Consider the following 15,278-nt stretch of genomic DNA (forward strand, 5'->3'; position numbering starts at 1 on the left):
TATCTATCTATCTATCTATCTATCTGTCTATCTGTCTATCTGTCTGTCTGTCTGTCTGTCTGTCTGTCTGTCTGTCTGTCTCTATCTTTCTATCTCTATGTCTGTCTGTCTGATGGCACACAACGCAAAGATGGCTCCTCTCAGCCTGTTTATCACTTAAGAGGCAATATATCCCGCTCTGCCTGTCTCCTGGCAACCACCCGTAGAGCCCTGTTTCCATGACTGGACCACATCACATCTCCCGCCTGTACTCTCTCTCTATCTGAGGCTTTCGTCATCAAAATCACCAGCCAAATCCTAGTCTAAAGTATAGAACAGTCTTTCTTTCTGCCTATATGTCTATGTCTGTCTGTCTGAATCTGTCTGTCTGTCTGTCTCTGTCTGTCTGCCTGTCTGTCTGTATCTATCTATCTTTCTATCTATCTATCTATCTATCTATCTATATAGTGTTATCCCTTATGCCTCATTCCAACAGAAGCTCTCACGTAAACCTCAGATCCATCAATCTTTTGTCTCCTCAAAGTTCTCACTGAAAAACTGAAACTGTCAACCAATAATTAATCTTCCGTATCTGTCACATCAACAAAAAGCATACAGCTTGACACATATGACTGTCCTTTACTTACCAGCCAACAAATGTTTGCCTTCCTTCTTCCCTTAATAAAGCCTCACTGTGCTAGTCCTGTCAGTTTTCCACTCCTATCCGAGCCTGTTCCTCCGCTGTACTCCTCCTCCAGAGCTGTCCCTGAACCCAGCTGTGAAGAGTCCGTCTTAATGCGGCTGGTGCCGTACAGCCCCACAGGAACCCTCTCAGCCTTACCAACGGTCCGCTCTGCAGCTCTGCGTTCAACATCGCTCTGCTCTTTTCAAACTTCTCTTTTTCTGACAGCTATTTAAAGGCAGGGCTTAATCTAAAAGAGCCTGGTGAAACTGTTTCTCTGTGGTACCACTATACATGTATGCTTGGTTAAGATAGGGTGAGAGGTTAAAGAACTGCTGGCTTATACTAGTGCAGGGGTTTACCGATAGCTTGAGCTCTCTAGCTGCAGTTTCCTGTGTACAAAACGTATCCTCTGCTGAATTTAGAATAACACAGTCATCGATTTGTGCTCTGTAGTAAAAAAAAGTACCTAATCTTTTGTAGTTTTTGCTATTTTCTGGATTAAAATGATCTGTGATATCAAATTTTTTGTTTGGGCTAAAGTGAAAAAGAGGAAATTCATTAAAGCAGACTTTGTAGAAATAAATATTGAGAACAGAGCCCCAGTGTACTTAGTTATAAGGAAGTGACCCTGGTGGCAGCTTGTTGGGCCGACCAAAAAACGGATCGCAACTGTCTGAGATCGAAACTCGAGCAAAAACGCATGCTTACACAGCGATATCACACTGTCCCTCTCTGATCCGCTCAGACTTCTCCAGACTTGACCAGGGAAATGCATATTTATTGTAATGCCACATCCAGCATGTTGCATAACTTTAACACTAAAGCTTTTGTCTCAAATATCTGTTGGTTTCATCACTGCATAAAGAGATGAGCGGCAGACTATACTAAAAAAGCACGGCTTCAAAGATGGAAACTAATATCTAAAAATGTTTCTGCATGGCATCTGTTCTTAGGCTATTTTTGATTGGAGTTGTGACTCTGCTGTTTGTGCTGAAACCGATGAGAAAATCTGCACCATCACAAAGTGGGCAGACAGAATGCAATTGCATTCAGACACTTCTGTGGCCTTTTCCGCCTTGTATTTTCACATCTTTTTTCTCACACATGGTGCCATATGGCATGGCGAATAGGGCCACATTGTTTTTGGTCCATACCTTTGCTTGCGATTTTCCTTACAGAGCACTTCACTGCATCAAATGAGAGCCTGTATGCTTCTCCTGCAGTATCACAGCATCAGCCTCCGCTACCTGAGAGAAAGAACGAGAAATAAAGAGATGGTCAGATTAACATGTTTCAGAAAAAAGGCTCAGAATGCTCTATCTATCTATCTATCTGTCTGTCTGTCTGTCTGTCTGTCTGTCTGTCTGTCTGTCTGTCTGTCTGTCTATCTATCTATATAGTGTTATCCCTTATGCCTCATTCCAACAGAAGCTCTCACGTAAACCTCAGATCCATCAATCTTTTGTCTCCTCAAAGTTCTCACTGAAAAACTGAAACTGTCAACCAATAATTAATCTTCCGTATCTGTCACATCAACAAAAAGCATACAGCTTGACACATATGACTGTCCTTTACTTACCAGCCAACAAATGTTTGCCTTCCTTCTTCCCTTAATAAAGCCTCACTGTGCTAGTCCTGTCAGTTTTCCACTCCTATCCGAGCCTGTTCCTCCGCTGTACTCCTCCTCCAGAGCTGTCCCTGAACCCAGCTGTGAAGAGTCCGTCTTAATGCGGCTGGTGCCGTACAGCCCCACAGGAACCCTCTCAGCCTTACCAACGGTCCGCTCTGCAGCTCTGCGTTCAACATCGCTCTGCTCTTTTCAAACTTCTCTTTTTCTGACAGCTATTTAAAGGCAGGGCTTAATCTAAAAGAGCCTGGTGAAACTGTTTCTCTGTGGTACCACTATACATGTATGCTTGGTTAAGATAGGGTGAGAGGTTAAAGAACTGCTGGCTTATACTAGTGCAGGGGTTTACCGATAGCTTGAGCTCTCTAGCTGCAGTTTCCTGTGTACAAAACGTATCCTCTGCTGAATTTAGAATAACACAGTCATCGATTTGTGCTCTGTAGTAAAAAAAAGTACCTAATCTTTTGTAGTTTTTGCTATTTTCTGGATTAAAATGATCTGTGATATCAAATTTTTTGTTTGGGCTAAAGTGAAAAAGAGGAAATTCATTAAAGCAGACTTTGTAGAAATAAATATTGAGAACAGAGCCCCAGTGTACTTAGTTATAAGGAAGTGACCCTGGTGGCAGCTTGTTGGGCTGACCAAAAACGGATCGCAACTGTCTGAGACAGAAACTAAAGCAAAAACTTGTGCTTACACAGCAATATCACACTGTCCCTTTCTGATCCGCTCAGACTAGTCCAGACCTGACCAAGGAAATGCATATTTATTGTAATGCCACTTCCAGGATGTTGCATAACTTTAACACTAAAGCTTTTGTCTCAAATCTGTTGGTTTCATTACTGCATAAAGAGATGAATGGCAGACTGCACTAAATAAGCACAGCTTCAAAGATGGAAACTAATATCTATAAATGTTTCTGCATGGCATCTGTTCATAGGCTATTTTTGATTGGAGTTGTGACTCTGCTGTTTGTGCTGAAACCGATGAGAAAATCTGCACCATCACAAAGTGGGCAGACAGAATGCAGTTGCTATCAGACACTTTTTTTACCTTGTATTTTCACATCTTTTTCTCATGCATGGTGCCATATGGCTTGACGAATAGGGACACATTGTTTTGGTTCCATACCTTTGCTTGCGATTTTCCACACGGAGCACTTCACTGCATCAAATGAGAGCCTGTATGCTTCTCCTGCAGTATCACAGCATCAGCCTCCGCTACCTGAGAGAAAGAACGAGAAATAAAGAGATGGTCAGATTAACATGTTTCAGAAAAAAGGCTCAGAATGCGAACAACATGGCATCGCATTTTTCCTGCCAAAATCTCTCCATATGTTTTGAAATGTTGCTTAAGAGATAATTAAGCCTTTTAGGATTTTTTTTTTCTATTAATGACATTATTTTCATGACCGCTATGCAAACCTCATCAAATCCTTATTACCGTAAAAAAAAAAGCACAAACAAATTGCATTCTTATTTCTGAGAACAAGATTAGAGCAACCCATTAATTCAAAAATACATATTATACAAACTATGAAACACCTATTTTAAAATTCTCATAAAAAAATTGAGAATAATAGGACTAATGAAGTAATTTGAAAGAAAATTGTCAGAATTAAGAAAATGTATATAATGGCTCTATAGGCTAGCAGTACTTATTTTCTTTAGGCAGTCTTTGTTAAATATTTGTTACCTGCACAGTGTAATAACTGGTCACTGAAACTTATATTAATTTATGGTTATGGATGTGCTTACATACAGTGGCTTGTTTTAAAGCGGTCAGTCAGGCAAACAATATAGTGATAAACCTCTGGGGAGGGATTCATGGGATACATTCGACAGGTCACAATCTGATTCATTTCTTGAGTGGCACGGCCAGCCACCAATCTATCATCACACACACACCCAGTATCACCCTCTAAATAAAGAGGCATGTAAACAGTTAGCTCAATGCATTATGCGGCAATGTCCCTCATAAATCTGAGGCAGTGTGCAACATCATGCAGCACACAAAGCGACCTGCTCACTGCAGTGACTTTATGACTGATATGATCCTTCTTCATCTAAAATGACATCTGGGGATCATTTACCACACTAACATGATATAAACTGACTCAGGATCAGTTCTACTGTATAGTTCCACTGAAGTGTGTTCATTTTAGATGTTAAAATACACAACTTAATGTGCAGAGACAAATAAGTATTTGTAGGATCATTTCACCTAAAAATGTAAACACAATGTATATGTCATTGAATCTACCAATGAAATTACTCTTTACTTTAAAAAAATAATTAGGTACACTTATTATGAAAATGTTTACACTACCGTTCAAATGTTTGGGTTGGTAATACCCAAAACCCCAAAATTTGAAAGAAGACACTTGTGCTCACCAAGGCTGCATTTATTCGATCAAAAATATAGTAAAAACTGTAATATTGTGTAATGCTAGTGTAGTTAACTAAAATTAAAAGTGAAACTAAAATGAAACCCCTAAAAAAATGTTACTTAAAATAGAATATTAAAAACTTTATATTTTAACATTTTTCATTTTAATTTAGCTTAACTTGATGCACTAAAACAACTAATACTTAAATTAATAATGAAACCCCAAAATTTGAAAGAAGACACTTGTGCTCACCAAGGCTGCATTTATTCGATCAAAAATATCGTAAAAACTGTAATATTGTGTAATGCTAGTGTAGTTAACTAAAATTAAAAGTGAAACTAAAATGAAACCCCTAAAAAAATGTTACTTAAAATAGAATATTAAAAACTTTATATTTTAACATTTTTCATTTTAATTTAGCTTAACTTGATGCACTAAAACAACTAATACTTAAATGAGTAATGAATAATAATAATAATAATAATAACTCTCTCTAAACTCAAAATGACAAAACACACAACACAAATGACAAAAAATGTACTAAAATAAAACTTTTTTTATTTCAATATACTTTAAATTGTAATTTATTCCTGTGATATCAAAGCTGAATTTTCAGCATCATTGCTCCAGTCTTCAGTGTCACATGATCCTTCAGAAATCATTCTGATACACAGATTTGCTGCTTAAGAAACATTTCTTTTTATTATCAATGTTGAAAACAGTTGTGCTGCTTCATATTTTTTTGTGTAAACCAGGATTCTAGATGAACAGAGTGAATAAAAAGAACAGCATTTATTTGAAATAAAAGTTTTTTTGTAACCTTAAAATTGTCTTTACAGTCACTTTTGATTAATTTAATGCTGATAAGGTATAACCATTAGTCTATAACCAGTACTTATTAATCTATAAATGGTATGCATGGGCGTAGAATACGTAGGGGACATGTTACACAAAACAACGCCCCTGAACGGTAGTGTTTAACAATGTGTTTTTCTTCAAAAGTCACTAGCAATATTTAAAGTGTTGGATGCATGCTGTGTAGTTTCAGTATAGTCCAGTGGAATATGACCTGCAATTCAATTCACTGCAGCGTTAAGAGACTTCAGACTTATTGACCATGCAGAGGACAGGGTCATCCAGGGTCGCCAGGGACCAAGAAATGTCTTTGAGGGCATACCTAGTGCATAGATCAAGGCTGTCCACCCCCAGAAGAAGGGTGTTTAAATGTCAAAGGATAAAGTTGTAATGATTTGTACAATATAGGTCTGACTGATGTTCATGTCACAGTGAACAAAACACAAGGTCAAGCATTTCTTAATGAACTTTGACCTTTGCCAACAACATCCTAACAATGCTGCGGCAGGACACGGTCACTTCAAAAGGACTTTATCTAAAGGACTTGCATTACAATAAAGAGCTCTCTGAGAAACTGGAACAGATGTTCTCTTCTGCATTCACTCTTTACAGAAGGCTCTTAAAGTTGTTTTGGCCCATTTAAAGCCCATTTATAGTTCCATTTGCACTAATGCCGCATTTATTTTAGTTTTTTGAAGCATAAATTAGGGAGAATAGACTCTACACTGTTTAAAAGAGCACTTTTTAATGAAAATACACCTCTGTTTTAGAGTCACCAACACAGCAGCTGAACTGAAATCTCATTTATTTTTCAGTTTTTAATCAAACTGCACTTTCAGGGGGAAAAAAGTACAAAATTGGGAGTACAACAACTAGCCAATGGGGTAGTACCCTTAAAGGAACAACTTTGTACCTTATCTACCCTTTAAAGGTGCATTTTGTACTTTGGGGTAAGATGTAATCTCGAGGAACTACTACGAGCCTTTTAGGGTTAAATAAGACACAACATTGCCCCTTTGAGGGTACTGCCCCAGTGACAAGCTGTTGTACTCAAAAAGGTGCAATTTATGCACATAAATTGTACATAAATAACACATTGGTCGAGCATTTTATTCTGCAAATATTGTAGGCTCTATAAATTGCTTCTGATGTTCCTCATTTGTAAGTCTCTTTGAATAAAAGCATCTACCAAATGAATAAATGTAAATATGTGAATAGGTCTAATGTTTCTATTCAAAATATTGTCACAATGAACATTCAGGCTTAATGTGAATAGGTTTTAAGTATGTGAAAATACTGTTTGCAAATTCGACTCAAACTACAGTAAAAGCCTCCAAGCCAACACATTATTAACCTTGAATGAGGCTCCCGTTTGATCGGAATGTGCCTTTAGAAGGCGGCGTCTTTTATTTAGGATTTTAATTCATAAAGGTATTATATATGGGTATGGGATAAACTAGTCCACGTTATTTGGACTAGTCTTTATCAAAAATGGCTCTTTAATATACTTTTAAACATACAAACATGTTTTGAAAGCACTTTCAGACTGATATATTTATAAGAATAATGTATATGGATAGTGGAGAGAAATGAACAAAGAGCAAAAAGCTTTGTCAGTTTTCTTAAACTCTTTATTCTCAGGCAGAGAAAACCTTGTGAAAAAGAATGATATTTTTACAATACTGTATTAGCAGATATACTGTATAGTAATGAATATTAATGAAATAACAGGCCACCTAAGTGTACTGTAAGTAGACTTTGTAATAACGTCAATTTAAAAGTTATACGTTGATGTACATTTTGAAGTACATACTAACATACTAAAGCCCATGTAAAGTACTTGATTATAATTTTATCTGTGCTAGTCAATATTACATTTAAAGTTAATATATTTTAAATGTACTTAATTACAACTTAATCATTTCAAATGTGTAAAAACATATTTAAATAAACAATATACAAGTTTCAATAGAAATGGTAATTAAGTATATTTTATCATATACTATTACTATTTTATCATGTACCATAAATCCTTGTCAGTACATTCAACACTAAATATTACCATATTTTAAATACAGTAGAATTATGAAATTACATATTAACATGTACTTAAGTCCTGGGTGAGAAAAACATTCTAAGGCTGATTGCATTTAAACGGTGAAAAATTTGGACATACTTTATTTTAAGGTCCAGTTCTCCCTATTAACAAACCATTAACTATGACTTTTGCCTCCTAATTTGCTGCTCATTAAGGTAGTTGGGTAGGATTAGGGATTTAGAATATGGTCATGCAGAATATGTGCTTTATAAGTACTAATAAACAGCCAATACGTTAATAATAGGCATGCTAATAAGCAACTAGTTAATAGTGAGAATTGGTCTCTATGCTAAAGTGTTACTGAAATTTTCATTTAATTACAATAAACATACAAGTAAGTGGTCAAAAGAATCCCATTAAAAGTACTGTATGCTTAAGTGTACTTCTGTTTCACAAGGGAAGTCAGGGAACAATAATAGTGATGATTTCTCCTTTCTTTTTCACTCTGCCTATCCCTCTCACTTCCTGTCTATGACATGTCCAACTTTTTTAATGAGCATCATTACAGCTTCTACAGTGTGTGGAGATAGCATTAGCCAAGCATGGCAGGTCCTCAAAGAGAAATGGGTATTGACAGCGGGCTCGCCTCTGGGCTTGATGGGAGATGGCAGCGTCAGCACCGGATGAAGTGAATAAATGGAAATCCAATGCTACAGCTGACAGGGTTGAGGATGCTCGGCCATCATCGGCCCCGTGCCACCTACACCAATATTAGAGAATAGCAAAACATGCTAGTGCAGGAAGCGGGAAGAGGAGAGAGAAAGAAGGGAACAATTCTCCACCACCACCCCTCCCCCATGCTCTCTCCATCCACGGCGCTGGAAGAAAAAAGGCTGAGACCGGAGAATAGCGCGCAGGGCAATTGCAAATTAGCATTGTGTGTCTTTGCTCAAGGGCTGACAAAAGATAAGATCAAGACAAAAGTCTTGATCACAGAGAATCTCTCATTGTTTTGCTCACTCCTTTTGATGAGTGGAATTAACTACAGCACAAAATGAAGCTTTAGATTTTGGAATTTTCCAATTAATTACATTTTAAGGACCTTATTAGCAAAACACAATGCAAAACAATGCGAGGACATCAAACGAACTGTCAGGAATGGATAAATGGATTGCACTGTCTTGCTTCATTGTCTCCTTAATAGAAATACAGCAGCAATATCCAGATCCATAATAACCAAATTCTACCCTCAGGCTAATTTTGATCTCGTTTTTAAAAATCAGAACATCCCCTGAGAGTATATGATGTGTTTATTAGCAGCAAAACACCAGAAAGCATCATTAAGAGAGTGACCATTTGCACAAAGGCACGTGCCCCATGTATTGTGGTATTGCCATCTTCCCCCCTTTCTGATGGGAAAACAAAAGACGCTACTGCCATTGGTGTGATTGACCAAGCAAAACCACATTGCACTGAGGTCTACCTGCCAGTTTGTGTCTGTTTCACCCATTTCTCTGGCTTTCTCACTCCCCGTGTGGAACACACCTGTCAGGTCAAGGTCAGGGAGCAAAACCAGGTGCTAAATATAGCAAGAACACTTGCAATCTCCTTGGAATAATGCTCAAATCACATGTGTTTGTCTGATGTCTTAGTTCAGAACTGTTCTGGAAAGACCATCATGAATTTCCAGTGCTCCAAGCTGTTATGCTGGTCTATAGCTGGTGGACTGAAGAAGTCTTGCTGGGACATCAGCACACTAGCATCTCGTCCTGAGGACCAGCATCCAAAAAACATATGATAGTCACCAGCTATGTGGGTCCTTTCATCAGGGTTGCCATGCTCTATCTCATCAAAAGGTTTTTGCAGTATTCAAAACAGAAGAAATATGAATCCTGAAGTAGTGACTTTTCTTGAAGATGCACCCTTCACATTATTATCATTATTATTAGTAGTATTTTATTAATTAGTACGTTTATTTATTTATTTATAATTTCCATGCACCACTGTGTATGAAATTTGGGTAACACTTTTTTACAATAAGGTCCCATGTTAACGTGTTAACTAACAATAACTATGAGCAATACATTTGTTGCAGTATTTATTCGTCTTTGTTAATGTAAGTTAATAAAAATACAACTGTTCACTAGTTCATGTTAGCTCAGGTCCATTAAATAATGTAATAATATAACCATGTTTATGTCTGCAGATATAAATTTTGATTTGAATAATGTATTCGTAAATGTTTAAATGCATATTAACTACAGTAGTTTTTTACAAGTACAAGTATGTTTCATTGTTAGTTCATGTAAGCTAGTGTAATTAATTAAAGCATTACCGAAATTTGTTATGTGAATAAAATTGCCTTGCCAACATTTTTTATAATGTAACACTATACAAAAATGTACTTAAAGTCAGGCATTGATATTTATTATTAACATGTTGCCTATTCCTTGTATTAATTAAGTGCTTTTTATTAAGCCAAATTTATTGCACAAAACAAATATTTATCCTCATTCCAAGTGAACCTCATTTAATGCCGTCTAGGTCATATACTTTTGATCTTGGGTAGTTTTGTTCATGCTTTTTCAAAAGTGAGGGCATGTGATGTACTCTGTGCATGTTTTATTTGCCTTTTACTAAGTGACAGAACAATTTACACCAAAAAAAGAGTGTGGTTGGATGCACAGCTCAAGCACAAGGAGGCTTTTGATACCCATAACTAATGGAAATTTCAACATGACCCAGTTTAAAAACTTGTCTTTGGAGCGAGGCTATTTGGGTTTGTGTTAACTTGCTCCTCAAGCTTCTGATTGCTCATCAAAGCGTTTGGTGGGAAGTCTGGCAGCAACTTTCCTGCTCTCGCTGGTCTGATTTTGCAGGGCAGATAGACCGATAAGAGGAGATGAGATGAGAACCCCAGTATCAGCTCCACCATCACTCACTTTGCCTCTGCTCCACAGAGCCTGTCTGCCAAATAAAAAGTCTCAGTCTTGTTTTAATCCTACAGTGGGCTGGTTCTCAATGTCCCAATAGAGCCTTTTGGGAAAACCTGTCTGAAAACAGTCATTTTTGCTATTCTGTTTGTTAAGTGAAGCTACATAGTTGAAGCTTAATTTCATTTCTGAATGTTATTTCAGTATTAGAATTTATGCAAGATTGTTCCACTTTCAATTTTTCGGACAATGGACACTTTGACGGTTTTGGACATACAGTACATCTGCAAATCTCTCACATTTCCGTATGTGGTGACGCACGGATCATAAAATGCATGCAAAAGCATAAAATGGTCTCAGAGACTATCCACTGTCATCTGGACACATCATGCCCTTCTGAAAGAGATCTGTGAGTCTGCAGCAGTGTAAAGTGTCTGGCCTCTACATGCTATGGGTGCAGATAGACATACCGTCTCACATAGCGCTGTCTCAGCCCGTTGCTCTCGCCTCAGGCCGGTAGGAAATCAAAATGTGGACACAGGTCACCATGACCTAATATAGCATCTGTAACCATTTCCTGTGACAGCTGTTTTGAGCGATGTACATATTGTGTAGCTACTTTTTGTATGTACGTAAGAAAATGGAGTTTAATTTATTTGAAGGATTAGTGCCAAAACGCACTTGAAGCTTGACACTGATCGTGAAAATGGCTAAATCAATCACAATTACATCCCTTACAGTTAAACACATTGAGGGTAAATGAAGTTGCAAATTCGTTCAATTAATTATAGGCATTAAAGAAAGTTTGATAAAAAGCCTGACCTCGTTTAGCGAGACAAATTTTTAAGCTTACTTTTGAAACTTCATTAATATGCAATAATTAATGGCATTGGTAAAATTTGTGATATTATTCCTGTAAGTCATTAAAATGAAAGTACAGTGGGATTTTAAGAGGGGATCAGACAAGCTATTAAAAATAGTATGTGAGTCTTTACACTTTACAATGGCTCTGTAATCTCCCATCTTTTGATTTGAAATGTCTTTTTGAATTTAAGTTAGTGGTGTAGACATTAATCCGGCAATTTCATAGCACACAGGTTATCAGTTGACTGGATTTGGTTAGATTTGATTCATTGGTATTATCAGGTCGTTTAAAATTAGCCTTGCGTTTTACTGAGGTTTCAAATTGAATCCATTACGCCTCTTATAAAAGATGTCAGCATTCTTATGGAGATAAACGGCACCAAGCTGAAGATCGCAGAGCAAGGTGTTCCTTTCAAGTTATGTATTTCATATACACAAAGATATTTTGAAAAATTTGTATTTTTTCCATACAATGAAAGTCAATGGTTGTCTGAGCTCCAACGTTCTTGAAAACTTGTGTTTTGCAGAAGATAAAATGTCATGAAAGTTTGGAGCGACTAGGGGCGTCACTACACCCTTTTTGAGTACTGCTGTGGCCCAGTAAAATATTAATAAATCTTTATATGTCAATGAAGATATACTGACCTGAGAATAATTTTTCTGATAATATTATAATAGTGTTTAGCTATTTAGAATTAGAACTTCATTTGGATTCATTAATTTACTCAAACACTGAATTGTTTGCCACTGATATATATTTTTTTGTTTTCCATTGTAGAAAGTAAAACTTGCAAATGTATTGTTTGTCAATGACGAAGCAGCTCTTTATTGCGCGTGCAGCTTGTGAACAATTCTGTACTGCAGGTATAGACCATTTATATCCATTTGTATCCAAAACAGCATTTAATAAAATTGTGAAAATATGGGCAAATTTTATTTTCTGCCCATTTGAGAATATGGGCAAAAATATGGGGCCTGGCTGTGCCACAATACTGATGAAACACTAGAAATGCCCCTGGGAATGACATGAGGGTAAACGATATAAATTATGTCAGAACTTAAATTTTTGAATGAACTGCCCCTTTAAGTACCACAAAAAGAAGTTCTTGGTGTTCCGCACATCATTAAGACTTTGAGCTTGATACATATGCAATTATAATGCACGTATGGGTCAAGCTGCAGCGGTGATGGTGGAAGCTTGTCCCAAGGTTAGCAAAGACATTTCAACCCCCTCCTCTCCTGATTCCCATGCTCTATGACTGTCCAGCTTCAGGCCACTTCCCTGAGACACACATGACATGCCACACTCTCTACCCTGACCCACTTACAGTACAGCACATACATAATGCTCATGTGGAAGGTGGGGGTCAGAGTCACTGCCACCAGCACAGGACCAGAAATCACAAATCAGCAGAGAGCAGACCACTGAGAATGAACAGCTACTGTATTAAGCTTTAATGATTTTTCTTTCTTACTGCCAGTAGATTTTTTTATACAACTGATCTGAAATAGGAAGACAACAAAGAGAAACCGGTCGGCGCTATCCATCTACCCTGATTGTAACAAAGAAGAGATAGAGAGATGCATGATGGAGACGACTTTCAGACGGTCTCTGACACGGAGGTAGAGAGATGGAAAGGAAGAAATATAGACAGGCATGTTTCCATGGGCGAAGGGGAAAGATTTGGGGTGAGAAACTTGCATCATTGGCTGCAGCCAATCAGAGGCCTCGTATAAAATGTTCAAAGGGAGTGTCCTAGCAACAGACAAATAAATAAATTTTCAGCCTCATATTGATTATATATAAAGGTAAAGCATATATTTGTGATAAACTGATGTGTATATGGTGCTAACACCAACTAATGAGGTATATAATAATTTGATGGTCAAATTTAAAACTTTTTTGTTTAAAAAGCATTTTCGATCATTTCTAGTAGTAATAAAATATATATATATTCATATATTTGCTGTACTGCATTTATTTGCATTAATTTTATAGGTTACACGTCAAATTTGGTGTGATTCAAGTTCTTTTTAATACATGAGTATTAGTCTTTTGTACTTGTGCAAGGAACAATGATTTTATATAATGACTAAAAACAAAAGCTCACTACCCTCACAAATTCATTACCAGTAAATGACAGATTTTGTTGCCACCTAACCTGATTTTTTTCCCGAAATGTCAGGGGTCTGGCAAAAAAAAAGCATTCATATCCTGACATGTATGACCAGACTTCATATTTTAGGGTTTCATTCATACAGCCACCTCTCTCTTCCCCCCTCAGGTGTGAATTTCCTCTCCCATGTACACGAGAGCGAGCGAGGATCGAAAAAAGGAGTGGTTCGTCTCTCCATTCATGGTTTCATTCATTTCTCTCAGCCCTTCACATGCTACATGTTTTTAACTACAACAATGCACAAGCATGCACACATACAACCGCATGCAGCCTAATTAGCCCTGTGTGGTTTCTGGGTTGCACCGAAATGCCTGTGCAAATGCCAACTGGGAATAAAATGTAATTTCTATGAAGATCAAGCTATCACGTCGCTTAAAGAGAAAGAAAACGCTTGCACAGTGCATCTATAAAAGCGCCCCTGACTATTTGCCCATAACGCCTCCTTATGCACCACTGGCCTCAGTTAATGTGAGAGGATGTGTATTGATTAGGCTAATAGGTGCGTTAATTAGCTTTATAAAAGCAGACGGTTAGTTTTACAGGACGTGTAATGCAACTGGAGTGTTGTGTGTTTGTGTGTCAGTGTGTGTGTGTATAGGCTGCCATGTGCTGCAGTGAAAGAGGACGAGCCCCAGTCGACCGATCATGGGGTTGAGAAAGTAGAACACCCCTTTCCCTCTCTCCTCCAATCCCTCGCTTTTTCTTCTTCCGCACCCAGCCGGCTGCGACGGATGCCGGTACAGCATCACCTAGGTATCGCGCTAGCCTCTCTCTCTACCCAAGCAATTAGAATGAATGAAGCAGAAATGAGATACAACAAGACTGACACACAAAAAAAGCAGGAAACAGAAATAGTTAGCGTGCCCGCTTACCGGCTCGGCGTGTTTCAGGGAGGTAACAGCGGTCCAGCTCTTTCCGCAGGCAAAAGGAAGAAGAGAAAGGATGGAGGGAATAAAACAAAACAGAATAAAAAGAGGGAAAAGAGCAGGGCCAGAAACAACACTCCTTTATCCCAGGGAGCTGAGACTGTGGGTTTCCCTAAACGCACGGCTAGTGTCTGCTTAAACCACAAGCTCACGCTGAGTGTGTGCGTCTCTCTCTCCCTCGCTCGCTCGCTCGCTCGCTCACATTCAGGCACCAAATGGTCTGTCTCACTGTCTCTCTGCTTTCAAGACAGTCCTGCCTAGCAGCTGCTCATCTATGAGAAATAGAACGCTCTGTTCCTCTCTCTCTTTCTCGCTCTCACAAAGACCTTCGCTAGCCTCTCCCCTTCACACCCCCTCCCCCTAACTAACAACTGACTGCTGGTGTAGGACTGGGGTTGGGGGGGCGGGAGTATGCGAGCGGACCGTTTGCAAGAGCGTTGTGTTTGTTTGTGTGTATAAGGGTGGGGGGATTTAACCCTTCTCCTTCAGGCTGCAACAGCAGGTGTGTGTGTTTGTGTTGGTGGGTGACATGGACGTGGCCCCTCCGAGAAGACGATGAGTCGTGGTGGCAATGGGGAAGGTGAAATGAGGCATGTCTAAGTGGCCAGGATAGCTATTGTTTGTAGTTGTCACACGATTCATACACTAATGCATACGTGAAGACATCCAGCCGTGTAGACTAGCACAGGACTGATGTTAAGGGAAGATGTATTCAGAGGTACAGTAAAATGCTTGTTTAATCCAAGTAGAAGTATTTTCTACTAGTAGACTGTAAACAATAACGTTGGACTATGTTCTATGGACC

The 15,278-nt window shown here is 38.2% G+C and overlaps 1 protein-coding gene across 1 annotated transcript in view; it reads right to left on the reverse strand.

Moving 5' to 3' along the window:
- Positions 1 to 14,707, reverse strand: part of LOC107584327 (protein FAM49A-like) — a 31,901-nt gene extending 17,194 nt beyond the window's left edge. The window contains exons 1-2 of the mRNA XM_016270904.1: positions 14,676 to 14,707; positions 3,423 to 3,515 (exon numbers count right to left, since the gene is read on the reverse strand). The gene's annotated coding sequence lies outside the window, so the exon portion shown is untranslated. The remainder of the gene's footprint in view (positions 1 to 3,422; positions 3,516 to 14,675) is intronic.
- Positions 14,708 to 15,278: the final 571 nt, after the last annotated feature.

This window comes from Sinocyclocheilus grahami, unplaced genomic scaffold (assembly GCF_001515645.1).
Source record: "Sinocyclocheilus grahami isolate Dianchi unplaced genomic scaffold, SAMN03320097.WGS_v1.1 scaffold58.1, whole genome shotgun sequence".
Taxonomy (NCBI): Eukaryota; Metazoa; Chordata; class Actinopteri; order Cypriniformes; family Cyprinidae; genus Sinocyclocheilus; species Sinocyclocheilus grahami.